Genomic DNA, 14,877 nt, shown 5'->3' with positions numbered 1-14,877 from the left:
GAGACTTGCAGCTTTTTAATCTCACACACAAAGCACTTTAGGCTGGAAAAAACAATAAATACAACATAATACAGCATCATGACAAAAAGCCCCTTTTATTGGTTTTGGAGCTATAGGTACAGAAAAATATCTGCAAAGCAAGTATTGTTTAGACAATTTACTTCCTAAAATGTGCCATATTCTGTGAATGAATCCTCTTTTCCTTCATTTCCTATAGCTAATTGATCCTCAGCAAAGGATGAGTGATTCATTAGGTACAAGGCTGGATGCTGGAGGCAGAGGATGGTGTGATCCACCACAACTCCTCTCTGATAAGGAAGAGCAGGACTGCAGGATCTTTGTATCTTGTTTATTCCTGCTCTCTTGAGACAAGCATCCCACATTGTCTTTAAGCATTGAAAACAGAGGCAGCTTTAAACAGTTATTTTTTTCTACTGTCACTATCTACAAACAGCCAAGTCTTAGAAAAAGACAAGCAGTTCATTTGCTGTGCTTGGAATGCACGTTTCTATATGGTGTTAGAGAAATCTCTTCCTCCCATTGACTTCAGCAGGAGCAGCAGCCTTTTTCCTCTGTGACAGTGATCAATCCCTGTGCCTATTTTTTGCTATTCTTTTCTTCTTGTGCTCCTCATTCCATTAACATCGACGTAAAGACTCCCACTGGGTTCATGGCTATAGGAATAAGCTGTCTTCTAAGTCACCACAGTATCTGCCCCACAGCACTGCTAAGTGAATGCTGCCAGGAAGGGGCATGTTGCCATGGGTTTGCATCCAGTCCATTGGGATTCTCCACAGCCAAGGCAGAGATGGGGCACAGGGGCGTGAACAAGCAGCAATCCCACCTTTCAGTTAGTTCTTGCACTAACACAGGCTGTGTGTTACCACCAGCTCATCGCTCACACCAATACCCCTTCCTCACCCTCTCTTTGGAAAGGCCAATGGAGCATCTTCAGCTTAGGCTGCTGTTATTCACTGTGCAACTAATTTGCTTGGAATAGGGGGGGTTTAGGACAAACTGATGACTTCACTCACTGGCTCATTTCATCTTTCCAGCAGTGCCTTTTCTTGCTGGCAGCTTCAAAGGCATCTTAGTGGATAAACTGTCTGACCTACTAAAAGAAGTACAAAGAGAATCCCCTTCTCAATTAATTCTCGTGCTCCAAATTCATACTCAGATTTGTTTCTGAGCAGCTTTCCTTTCTGTTAATCAGCTACGACAGTTTTAGTTCCCTTGAGTTGTTGCTTGGCTGCAGATCCTTTAGTGTACTTTTCCCAGTCATTTTAGGAAAGGTTGCTACTGAAAAGGCAGAGGCCCAGACCTCAGCTGAACCGAATCAATATCTCACCAAAGGAAATTCTTTCAAATTCAATAAAGTTAAAGAAAGCAGATTTATGTCACCCAAGGCTCCTGTCCCTAAATGTTACAGAGATAGCATGTATGTATCTTATTGACTAAAGAAGTGGTCCAAATGCTGTTTCACACTTAAATTCCATAAATGCAACTAGCTTGAGGGCAGGGGAGGGAAATTGTTCTATGCTTTCATACCAAAGACTCTACAGTAGTTTTGTGCTTTGGGGAAAGTAGCTGAATATAATGAGAGATGTTCACAGCAAACGTGGAAAACCATCATCATCATCACTGTCATATAGTGAAGAAAGCAGAGTCTGGGAGAAGTTTCACCCAAGGCTATAAGGGAGGTTGAAATTGAAGCAGGGAGAAGGGGTTAGTGATCTTCAGCTGCCAGCTCTCTGCTCTCTGCTCAGAGCACTGGGCAGTGCCAGAGTTTCAGTGGATGAAAACAAAGACGTGTGGTTCAGAGTTAAGATCTGGATTTGTTAACTACAATAAAAAGCACAACGCTGAGGTGGTTCGTGAACTACCTGAGGTAGTTTCCTACAGCATCTGAGGCTTGTAGATGAAGATTTGAGCTGAGAAGCAAAGCCATCAAATAAACTCTTTTCCCTCAACCCCAGCATCCATGGTACCCCCATGTGTCACTCGCTGAAATCTCTTCAGCTGCGCTGACACACAGCACATCTGGAAGCAGAAGACTTTAATTCAGTTGCCTAACTAATTTATGAGCCTAACTTTAGCCAAGCAAGTTTGACAGTCCTGGTCTCTGCCTTTAATGCTATTAGTATTCTGGAGGGTCTATTGGTGATTTCATGCCAAATCAATTTTGGCACATTAAAGTGATTTGTCTGAAATCCAGCAAAAGTGCTTTCCTAATAATTCAGCTCTCAGACTCCGCAATGCTGGCAGGAAGGTAATATGTGCCTGCATAGGTGCCCTCAATTTGCTCTAAAAATTTCAGAAAGATTTTACTGGAATTTAAAGCATTTCAACACATGTACTTTCTTTTAAATCTTTGCCACTCATTTTAATGTGGAGTAATTCACAGTTCACTGCAAAGTAATTTTAAAATAAAAAGAACCAAAATTGTCTTTAAGGAAAAGATGTTTCATTTTGAACTTAAAATCTTCAACATGTATCTTACAGATATATTGGTATTTGCCCCTGCAAAGATGCACATTAGTCTGTCAAAATGTACACTAGCGAAGTAGCCTTCAACTCCTTGATATTAGTTAGGCAATGTGATGCTCTTTCTGCCAGAGAAACGACAGTCCACAAATAAGGAAAAGCCAATGTATGATGGATCAGTGTCCTCTGTGGAGTATTTATCTGGTCCTTCCAAAATATTGTAGCTTTTCACCCTACATGTGGATTCATAAGCATGTGGAGACCTGTCACTTTTAAATTTGTAAATTATACATGTCTGAGACAAAGGATCATATTAGCTGACCTATAGGAAATGCGACAAGACATACAAACTACAACGTTCCTCCTGCCTTTGTGTGCTGGGTGGGCTGGGTTCAGAGGTCTAGTAAGTATAGACAGTCAGGAACGCTACAGATCATAAAAGTTTAGTTGCTGTTTGGGTTTGAGGAGTACATTGTTAGGAGTTGCTGGGTTTTTGTTGAGGAGTATCAAATATTTCAGTTAGCAAAGAAAGAGCCAGTGATGCTAAATAGCTTGAAATGGGAAACAACCATCACCTGAACTGCCAGCTCATTTCAATGAGAGTTTGAGGGAATATATTGCAGCACAGAAACAGAGCTGTCCAGAGTCCATCCAAAACGGTGCCACCCAAATTCATAATGGGTAGCTATAAAGGAAAAGGAAAATAAACATTTCTGCCTCTTTGCATTTTTCCTCCCCATTATGGAGTTTACTGTCTACCCCTCTTTATAGGTCTTGGAGAGGTCCCCGGCGCCAGCTGATGGCTTTGGGTCCATCCAAGCAACAGCCAGCTGTCCATAGTGGCTGGGGTCTGGCTCTGGCAGCCCAGCCTGGTGGAGGGGAGACCATCTGGCACCATCACCTCTCTGGGTACCGGTCCAGCAAAACTGGCCAGAAGCCCTACGGTGTGCTCTGGGGCTGTGCTGCCAGCAGCATGGCCAGGCCAGGGTGGTACCTCCTCCCCCAGGGAATTACCTGCCACAGAATCATTTGGGGGTGACTAAAACCTCATCAACGAGCATAAAAGTTGACCCTTGCCACCTCTAACACGATGTGAGAGTTTTCTGGTAATTGATCTTGAAAGCAAATATATGTTATAGAAATAAATATCATATATGGGAAAAAAAAGTATCTTTTCCCTCAATTTACACTGTGCAGGAGTGGTCAAGGAGACCTTTACAAGGGGACTAAAGATAATGTCCCAGAAACAAAGAGCACATTTTTCTTGCTCTAGGTAAATATACTGCCATGCATGGGTGGCTTTTCCAGTTCTGGCATGCTGCTTCAATCTTTTCTTTCCCACCATGTGAACAAATGTTTGTTTGCTTCAAGTTTAAGGCAGGCTTTCCAAGGCAAAATCCATCCAGATGGTCACCAGACAAAGGGAGGAGTCTCATATTTCTCTGAACAGTTTTTTAAACCAAAGAAATTGTTTCCTAGTGTTCTTCACTGCTGATGCCTTCTTTACTGCTCTCGACATCATTGGACTAAGCTGCTTGTGTTGATTAATGCTCTCGAATCCCATAGGCAGTTTAAATCCTATCAAAAGGTTCATCTTTTCAGATGTTCTTTTCAAGTTCTTTAACTATGGTTTCTGAATTCTCCCTACTATTTCAATCCTCATAGCTAAGCCCTCTGAGCTATCTTTGTGTTGTTCCTGGAAATGACATGAGCACTGTATGTAGTACAAATTTATTTCAAATTAATATCTGTGGTGTTGTTGTACATGTAACGCACATGATTCCCCAAAACCACACCCTCCATGTCCTGTATGTGTAGCAGATGTGTAGATAGATTTTTGATGAATGCTTGTGTATTATTCCAGGGTTTATTTCTTAAAAGAAAAAACCCCAATCACCCAAAATTTTAACCCCCAAATCTTGTTTTACATCCTCTGTGCTGTTTAAAACATTGCATTTCTTTTCAGAGCCAATATTCTTGCCTCCTGTTTCAGAAACAATTGCTCTTGTGGATGCTGGTGACACTCCTTTTGTTGCACACTTGCTTGTCACGAAAAGCTATGCACTGCTTTCATCAAGAAGCAAAATAAAACAGGTGAGATCTACCACTTAGTGCACAAATTAAGTATTTATTCCTCCAGCAGTACAAAATCTTCAGCTGTGATTAGCCCAAACACGTTGTTTAAAGTAGGAGAGTCCTCGTCACAACCCAGACCTCTATAACCTAGACTGCTGTGCACAGACCCCTTTACTAGGGTACTTTACAACCAATGCCAAGTGTTGCAGAGCACAGTCTGTGCTGGGGGATGGCAGAGGAGTTTCACAGCTGTGTGATGCTACAGGGATGCTGTGATGCATGTGCCCAGGAGGGCAAGGTGCAAGCATGATGACCTGCCAGTGGCAGAGAATCGTGAATGGGACCAGTGGGACAAAGGTACCATGAGGTCAGGGTACAAGAGTTTACCTATGCCAAAAGATGCTGAATAGGCAGCTCTGTCCTCAGGAATGTCCTGTGAGAAAGCAAGAGCAAGCCAGAACAGCAATGTGGCAGGAGGATCAAAGGACGTGATCAATGTGGGAGGACCAGGTGCTTGGGGCAGTGAGACATGAGCAAGGTGAGATGCTCTCATAGGTTTTCTTTATGATGATTGCACAGCTCATGTTCTGTATGGGCAGTAAAGCTCCTTTGTCAGTGGTTTTCTGTTCACATCCTGTCTAGTAATTCAGATGCATTCCATCTGAGAGGGATAAGATTGTTTCAGTGAGCTGCAGAAAAATCACACAGATTTTGGTATGATTCATACTACCTTTGTAATTTCTTGAGCTTCATTTCACTACAGTCAACTTTTGATGAGATGAAGCATGTGAGGTGTTTAAAAAGCTGTTTTAGTATACCTGGTCATCACACTTGGTACTCTACTCCATGTACAGTTTGACATATTTGGGGTCAAAGATGACGAATGCTTGTCAGGGTGAGTTGGATCTAGAATGCCCCCATTCAGTGGGTCACAGGGGATTTGGTGGCCATCAAGGCCACTAAATATTTGAAACACCCAGCTTCAAGTTCCCGCTCCCTCACTGTGAATGACCTTGAGAAACAGAAGTCTTTCTCTGCCTCAATGAAATGGGGAAAAATATGCTTCCCCACCTCTCATAGTCATGAGGATAAATCCCTGAAAGCTGCTGAGGTGCTCAGATCCTATGGTAACAGAGGCAATATAAACACAATAGATTGATAGTCTTTCCATTAACTTTGGATGAGACCTTATAGGAGGCATTGTGCATTTCCTGCGATGCTCAAAGTAAGCAATTATCATCATTTCCATCTGTTCTTTCTCTGCCTGTGTCCTTTAAAAGTTATGGCAAAGGCTGATGAGGTAGAAAGACTGTATAAATGAGCAAAGTGAAACAAAACCTCTCACCAAGGTACATCTGGAAAAACAATGCCTCCTTAGAACTGTGTTATCCATTGAGAAAAAACATAAATACATTGTGTGAGGCCTGAAATCTTTGCAAATTATTGTGTGCATTGGCATGTTTTATAGTGTTCAAAGCAGATTTATTTTACAGGCTTTGTAAAACTGGCTCAGAAATGGGCAGGGTCATTTATTTCTTTGGGAAGAGTAAGACAAAACACTTGCTACAGGTAAAGAAAGCCCAGCCTACAGAGTGATGACTTCTGCCTAACAAAGTAATGCTCACCTAGAGTAACTGCATCTTGTACCAGATGTGGCGAGAGACCTATAAAGTCATATGAAAGTGGACAGATAACTATTGGCTTCATATAAACCCAGCTGGAACACAAAACTTCAGAGATTATTCCTCTTTTGGAGAAGATGAAAAGCAGACTGGTGGTAAGATACCAGCATAATCTCTGAAGAGAGAGAAAATAATTCTGATATCTCAAAGATTGTTGCCTTCTTAAAACTCACATATACATTGTCCACCCCTCTAAATTCTGTTTAGCTGGTGCCAAATCTCCTGCTAAACCTTCTCCCTAAATCTAAATTCCCAGTTCCTGGGGAAAATGCAGCCCATTACCTATATTACAGTTTCTCAGCTCCTCTGCTTCTATGGAGGTTTATGAATTGATGTTGCATCCCCTTTTAAACAGTATGTTCAGAGACTCAGAAACATGATTAATGGTTAGGAATAAATTCACGTTTGTCACATTTGAGCCTGGGTAATGTGTTAGATTATTTTTTATATTGCATTCTCAGCAAGCTTTGGCATCCTTCAGGTATCAGGAGAAAAAAAACCCATTACCTCCAGCAAGTTCCCTGGGAAAGGTTTTTAGAGCAGCACTTGCCTCACATCACTTGCTGCAGGACAGGATCAAAGGACGTGGTGAAAGGACAATGAGGGAATTACTAGTTCTTTCTCATAGGTGTCATCGCTCCTTGTGGTGAGTGGAGAACTGCTTTTCCAGCTCTATGCAGCAGAAAATTACTGTTGGTGTTAAACCAGGCAAGAACAAGAGATTCAGGAAAGCTTTGGAAAACTTCTGCAAGCAGTGGAAGAGTAGTTTTAAAACTGAACAGAGGTAGTGAGAGCAGGGGGAATGGTTCATTTTGCTTCCAGGATGATTTTCTCCTGAAATCAGTGGGATTATGAGATAGACATTCCTAACTGGTGTGAAGGGCAAAGGTCCAACCAACACTGAGCATTTCCAAAGGAATAGATGCCAGAATGCTTTGGCCTTAAAAATTTTTTTACATTCTTTCATACCCTGCTCAGGAAAGGACAGCATCACTGACTGGGCTTGTTCAGCCTAGAGAAGAAAAGGCTGTGGGGGGACCTCATTGCAGCCTTCCAGTACCTGAAGGGAGCAGAGAAACAGGAGGGGAATCAACTTTTTAGAAGGGTAGATAATGGTAGAACAAGAGGGAATGGATTAAAGCTGAAGGAGGGAAGGTTTAGATTAGGTATTAGGGGGAATTTCTTTACAGAGAGAGTGGTGAGGCACTGAACAGGCTGCCCAGAGAGATGGTGGATGTCCCATCCCTGAGAGGTGTTCAAAGCCAGGTTGGATGGGGCCCTGGGCAACCTTGTGTAGATCCAGGACTGGAGGTTGGTGGTTCTGCCTGTGATAAGGGGGTTTGGAACTGTATGATCCTTGGGGTCCCTTCCAACCCAGACCATTCTGTGATCCTAAGATTCTATGACTTCCTTCATAAACATCCAGAGAGGAGTAAAACCTGTAACATTGCTCTTCAGTTCATACTGCTGCTTTCCTCAGCCATAATCGGCGTACACAAAACACATTGGTGCCTATGGAAGTGTGGATTTCCATCAAAGGCTTTTGTGGGGAACTTTCCATGTCTGTTAAAGAGGTTCAGCTTCAGTTTCCAAATGGATTGGTTGGCAGTTGAAGTGTTAATACTCTGCATTCCCTACTAGAAAACATGGGTTGAAGTGACATGTCCATTTCAAGATAGATTTCCATCTATGTGCGGACAGGCCCGTGTGTCTGGAAGTGTTATCAAGGTTAATTAGAAAAATTATCTCATCAGAACAAAACCAAAAAAAAAAAACCCCAAAAAAATCCAGTGAGTGGAATCTCTCTGCCTGAGACACGCTAATCTCTCCTAGCTCGGTTTCAAGTGCAACTGTGATCCATCAAAGTCATTCCCCCATGCAGTCCCTCGAGGACATCGAAAGTTCAGCGGAGTGTGACAATACTTGCATCACACCTCGGTGTTAATGAAAACGGCTGCTGCAGCTACTTCCTCCAGTGCTCATCGTTTTAAAAAGGAAGGCGTATCCATGCTGTTAAATAGTGCTGTCCCTGTTGGAAAAGGTACATGTTCTTTCTCCCTTTGGTTTGTGAAGATCATCACTGAGTTAAAAAGAAGTCACGGCCATTCTCTGTCTCCTTTGTCACTTGATTATTCTCACTCAGTATTTGCTTACAGGCTTTTTAACACTTTTTTTTGTTCTTGTTCTAATAAAATAGGATGCTTGGCCAGGCAGTACAGCGAGGAAAGGATGTGTTTCTGTCAGAGTCGCTTTCAAAGGAAAAGCTAATGATGCCACTGATTCTGTACTTGCTTGGGTTGCACCCACTAGTTTTTGTTTGCTTTGGGTGGTCATTGCTGCTGGTACCTTGCTAATGGGTCAGGCCATCGATTTTGAAAAGTCTGTTGTCTCCTTCAGCAAGTGTAAAATCTTGCACCTGGGAAGGAACAACCATTTGTATCAGTACAAGCTGGGGGATGACCTGCTGGAGAAGAGCTCAGTGGAGAAGGACCTGGGGGTCCTGGTTGATGGCAGGTTGGCCATGAGCCAGCAGTGTGCCTTGGTGGCTAAGAGAGCCAATGGGATCCTGGGGTGCATCCGGAGGAGTGTAGCCAGCAGGTCAAAGGAGGTGATCCTCCCCCTCTACTCTGCCCTGGTCAGGCCCCACCTGGAGTATTGTCTTCAGTTCTGGGCTCCTTGGTATAAAAAGGACAGGGATCTCCTGGAGAGAGTCCAGAGAAGGGCCACGAAGATGATTAAGGGCCTGAAGCATCTCCCCTATGAGGAAAGGCTGAGTAAGTTGGGACTCTTCAGCCTTGAGAAGAGAAGACTAAGGGAGGACCTAGTTAAAGTTTATAATTATCTGAAGCAGGGGATGCAGGGGGAATCAGCCAGCCCCTTTTCAGTGGTCTGTGGGGATAGGACAAGGGGCAATGGCTGCAAGTTGGAACATAGGAAGTTCCACACCAACATGCAGAAAAACTTTTTCACAGTGAGGGTGCCAGAGCCCTGGGACAGGCTGCCCAGGGAGGTGGTGGAGTCTCCTTCACTGGAGATATTCAAGACCTGTCTGGACGCCTATCTGAGTGATATGTCCTAGGGAGCTGCTTTGGCAGGGGGGTTGGACCCGATGATCTCTCGAGGTCCCTTCCAACCCCTACAATTCTATGATTCTATGATTCTATGATCGAAAAAAGTCTCTGATTCACTGTTTGCCTGTCATGCACATAGGGTACTATTGGGGAAAGGCTGTAATAGAAACCAGATCTTTCCGTTTTCAGTCTGCTGTTCTCCTTTGGGAGGATTTTGCTGTCTCTCTAGTTCCCAGTCTTCTCTCTCATCATTCACAGAACTCATCCCTTTGACTTCAGTTTCAGGAGAGCAAGATTTAGCCCAAGGTGTCTTCTTCAAGAAAAATAAACTATAAATTGTTGGCTGGTTTCTTTTCACCTTTGCATTCTTGAGATTTTCCCTGTCCGTAGGATGCAGACCTTCGCCTAATCCCTCTGCTCAGGCACCACACCTCACAGGGAACTCCACAGTGCCAGCCTGAGATCAAGAAGCAACAAAACTGTCAGCACTGAGATCTATTTTTATATTTGGCAACACAGCATCACTGTAAATAAAATGGAAAGCCACTGCTGCAGCTCTCTTGCTCTCTCCCTTTATCAGTCGTCCTTTCTGCTGGCACAATACAAAGCAAGCAGGAAAGAAAACAAATTAAATTATTCTCTGGTGCACAGAAAGAAAATGCTGTTTAGCCCAGAATTCCCACTGGAAGTGCCAGGCTGTAACAGAGAGAAAACTTTTGTAATAGCAGTGCTGTGATGTGCAGGAGCATTAAGCAGTTGTTACCTCCATGCATGGGAAGGCACCACCTTCACCCACTCCTCCTGGTACTACTCCCTTTGCAAGAGGTGCAGGGAGCCATAGTACCATGGTGGAAACTCCCCGGGGAGGCTGCAGTGCACAGAGTGCATCCCAACAAGAAGATGGATAAAGAATAGAATAAAGATAATGATGATGCTGATGCTTGCTTCTGCCCTCAGCACTACTACCTCTACATGCACTGTACAGCAGGTACTTTATACATTAGTATAAGCCTGCTCTACATGCAGCATCTGTGTGTCCCAACAACAGCTCTGCAGCAGAGCCTTCATCACTTGGACAGGATATCTCTTGACTTGAAATCTTATTCACATGTAAACCTCAGAGTTGATGTGTATAAATTAACCAAGAAATACACTCCAGTGGGTGAATATGCCAATAAGCTTGAATACCTTCCTAAAACTTGTTTTTTAATGAATATTTCTTGCTATTCAGATCAGTGGCCAGGCACAGCACGCAGCCTGGAATTCATCAAAGTCAGAGGAGCGTCACGAGTACGGCGCAGGCTGCTGCGTATGCTCTCCAGCAGCAGTTCAGAAAGTTTTCAATCTCCAGCTTACCTTGCATGTTATACAACCCGATTCCTTAAATTTCTTTTTAAAACCCAGTTTTGTTTCCAGTATAATTCACAATTAGAGGCTGTCTTCTCTGTTGCAAAGTGTTTATTTTGCTCTGCACTGATTTGCAGGGTCCCTAATGAGCAGTTAACAAGATGTCAATTAATCATGCAAATGGGAAGAAGTAGATACTCAGATGATTGCCCTATGTGGAGCTAAGATTTGGGACTTCATATAGTTCCTTGTCTCTTTTTTAGTTCCTTTTGTTTGTTAATGATTTCCATGCCTTTTGGCTTATGCTGTTGAAGATAAACTGATGCTCTAGACCTCCACTGCATCATTGTCTTACTGGTCCCGAAAAGACATGTTTCTGGCAGGACATATTTCTCATTAGATGCAAAGAAACCTGTCTGTGTGTAACAGGTCCCATTCTTTTGGCAAGCGTGAGCCCCCCTGTGTGAATGATGCCCAGATGGGCAGCACATGTCTGCAAATCCAGCCTTTCTCAGGAACATGGTGCTTTCTGGGAACCTGCAAAGTCACTTTGTAGTTCAAAAAGGCTAAGCATCAATTTGTGGCCATGCTGGACATTGCACCAAGAGGTATGAGGTATTTGCCACTTCTGACTCCCAGTCAGACGCCTCCTTAGTTATGGAGTTAGTTTGGAAACACATATAAGGTTTCAGGATGAACCTCCCAAAATCCTTAATACACATGTGGCAGGAGATGAAGCTGGGCACAGGAAAGCTGCAGTGTTGGAACTTCATCTCCAGTCATCACCAGAAAAAACACAAGCAACCTCAAGCCTGTAAAACCCCAGTAATTTTTTCATCATCAGGCAAAGAGAATCAGGGTTTCCATATTAAACTGTCCTGGAGAATTCATCATTAAGGACAGCAAAATTATTCCCCTGGCACAGTTGCTTAGAAGGATAAATCCGAGTAATCACGTGGATTTAGAGGACTGGCAGAGTGGAGAGCACGGCTTGTGATGGCTGAAACGTGAACTCACAAGCAAAGAGTCAGGCCAGGGGTGGCAGTGCCATTGAATTTTTGCTTAGGGCATTTCCCTGGCTGCCAGGCTGCCCTGCTCAGGCTCTGTAGGTGTGGGTGTTTTGGGATGCTCTGACTACCCTGTTGGGTTTTGAGATGAGGGGATCAGAGCAATGGGGTAAGCCTGGGGAGTGGCTGCGGGGACCAGGAGGACAGCAGGCTTATAGGAGAGCTTCCCAGAGGAGGTCCTTCCCTCCACTCCCCCAGTTGTTCACTGAAGGTGAATCTCCACCATCAAACAGTTACAGAAATCCCACACCAAAAACGAGGAGGTCCCTTGGGAGGTCACAGCAGCCAGGACAGCAGCTGAGCTTGAGGACAGGCTGGTGGCCACATGGCTCCTCCTACAAAGTGTGCTGTGGCATTGACCCAGGGGACTATGCAGTCCTTGCACGCCCTTTCCTCTTCCACCCATTAGGAATTTTCCCTCATTAACTTGATTTTGTAGTTGTGTTTTCCCAAGTACATGCATTGATTTTGCTTTCTTTTTTACTTTCTTTTTTTTTTTCTCCCTGGCAAAACTTACCCAGTGATTATTTGAAAGGCTGTGAAGGCATCTGGGGAGTTTCTCTTGCGCTGCTATGATTTAGGCTTGAAATTGCTTAATTGCTGTTTCCTGTACTTCTCATTTTCAGTTCCCTAATGACTGTATCAATTTGTTGCCTATTATTCCCAATGACAGGGCAGTGTTTGGAGTGTGCGCTTCAACAATGCATTTTAAAATCTCTTTCCTACAAGCTGCAGAGGGATCCAGCCTTTCGTCCTGGTTTGCTCCTTGTTCTTGTTGGCAACAAGGAAATCTCATGTATGGCATCAATGGTTGCAGGCAGGATTGCATTTGGGCAATACCCAAGTAACACTAAACATGCTCTAAGTTTTCCTATCAGATATTGTTTTTAAACTAAATGATTAATTACAGAATCACACAGAATCACAAGGTTGGAAGAGACCTTTGAAGATCATCAAGTCCAACCATTCCCATCCTATGCTAAACCATATCCCTAAGTAACTCATTTACCCTTTTTGTAAACACACCCAGGGATGGTGACTCAACCCCCTCCCTGGGCAGCCTGTTCCAGGCCCTGACAACTCTTTCAGTGAAAAACTTTTTTCTAATATCCAATCTAAACCTGCCCTGGCACAGCTTCATGTCATTTCCCCTTGTCCTATCTCCTGTCACCTGGCTGAAGAGACCATCGCCCACCTCTCTACAACCTCCCTTCAGGTAGTTGTAGGTGGTGACAAGGTCTCCCCTCAGCCTCCTCTTCTCCAGACTAAATATCCCCAGCTCCCTCATCCACTCCTCTTAGGATTTGCCCTCCAGCCCAGCGTGGTTGCCCTTCTCTGCACTTGCTCAAGGACCTCAATGTCCTTCTTATGGTGGGGAGCCCAGAACTGCACACAGTATTTGAGGTGTGGCCTCATCAATTACTGGTGGAATTCCATTGGCTTTCTTTTGTGAGGAATTATGGTTATAATGTCATAAAAGGCTTCACTAAAAAAGTTCCTAGATAGCAAAGCAGTAAGGCCAACAGAGATGGAAAGGCAGCAAAGCAAAATATCAAAGACATGCAGAAATAAGAGCAAAGGAAAAGAAAACAGGCATAAATTAACTCACAATTATACTGGCCTAATTTAGAAATCAGTCTCCAAAATGCTATAACATTGGTGAGATGAACAGTCAAATCCAGGATGTGTTCTTATCCTTTAAGTAGTTCTTAACCTTGGGACAAAGATCTTTCTTTTTGATGTAGGGTAAAGCGAGGACTCTCTAGAAGTCAAATTTGTGCTGCAGGTTTGTGACCATCGGTTAGTGCAGTCCCAGTTTTTCTACTGGAGACAAACTTACATGTTTTCTCTGTTCATTCTGTATTTTAGCATTGAAAGATGAGGAATAAAAGGCCTGTTTCTGCCACCCCCTTTGCCATCTCATGTTTCCAAATATTGATCTGGTGTTTGCAAGCTGGTTTTGTTTCTGGAGGGACTCAGAGCTGTCTGTGCTGTCTGCACAACCTCAGGAGTTGGTTGAAAACCCCTCACTTTTATGTTGATGGGCACTTGAACGTAACGTCAGTCAAACACAAGTTAAAGGTTGCTGATCAAGTCTGTTAGGTGAATGTATTTGCAAATGGGAATAGTGCTGATAATTTATTTTTAAATGGATTTATCATACTGATTATTGGGAATAGTAACATTCAAAAATGGGTTATGATTAGAAGTCAAGCTTATGAAGGGCAGTAGCCAGTGTTGAGAAGGAGACTTCTCTTGGCTCCAAGTGCTGATGGAGGACTCTCAGCATATGCTCCTCCAAGAAATTTGCATGAAGTTTGAAAAGGAGATGTTAATGATGCCTTCATAAATCCTCTTCTTTCCTGGCTCTAGCTTCTGACACCTTAGACTATTACTTGATCACAGTACCTACCAGAAACTGCTGATGCAAACGGTCACTGATGCTTTTTAAACATACAACCCAGGATATATGTAGTGTGCAATGAGCACAGCTTCAGTGAGGACGTCAGGCTTCCTCCAGAGGTGGGGCCTTGTGTTGGTTTTCAATGAGCACCATTCTGCTTTTAAAAAGTATATCATCTATTATGTTTATCAATTTAACTTAATATGATTTAACCTTATTTAGCCTCATTTTTCAGGAGTTAGTATCTAGATCCACCAGGCAAAGTCCCAAGGAGTTAGACCCAGAGGGCTCTGAGCTCCTCCACAACAGGAACATCATCTCAAAGGTATCATCCCATATAGGCAATTTTGATAAGCTGCAGGTTATCTGAAAAGGTCAGGTCTCAGTTCCAGGACTCGTCTTAGACCTGAGAGCACACTGTCCATTGCGTATTTTATCTCCTAACACAGCTATCACTTAAGCACCGGAATAACTTACAGGTTGCACTGTAATTTGATATATATTCACATAAAGGGAAAGTTTAAAACTCACACAATTGCCAGTCAGAAACAAGGCTGGACAAATGCCAATTTTTGTCCAATTTTATTCAAAGCATTTAGAGCTTACTTGGTTACTTTGATGTAGTGCATTGGGTCAAAATACCCACCAAGCACTTTTTGTTGTGTTTGAGGCATGTATTTAGAATTAGCTTAGACAAGGTGCATTACCCTTGAATTATCTGTGTGAGCTAAAGCAAAGCAGATGCA

The sequence above is a fragment of the Gallinula chloropus genome (assembly GCF_964237585.1).
Source record: "Gallinula chloropus genome assembly, chromosome: 5".
Lineage (NCBI taxonomy): Eukaryota > Metazoa > Chordata > Aves > Gruiformes > Rallidae > Gallinula > Gallinula chloropus.
The sequence above is the reverse complement of the archived record's forward strand: the minus strand, read 5'-3'. Positions refer to the sequence as shown.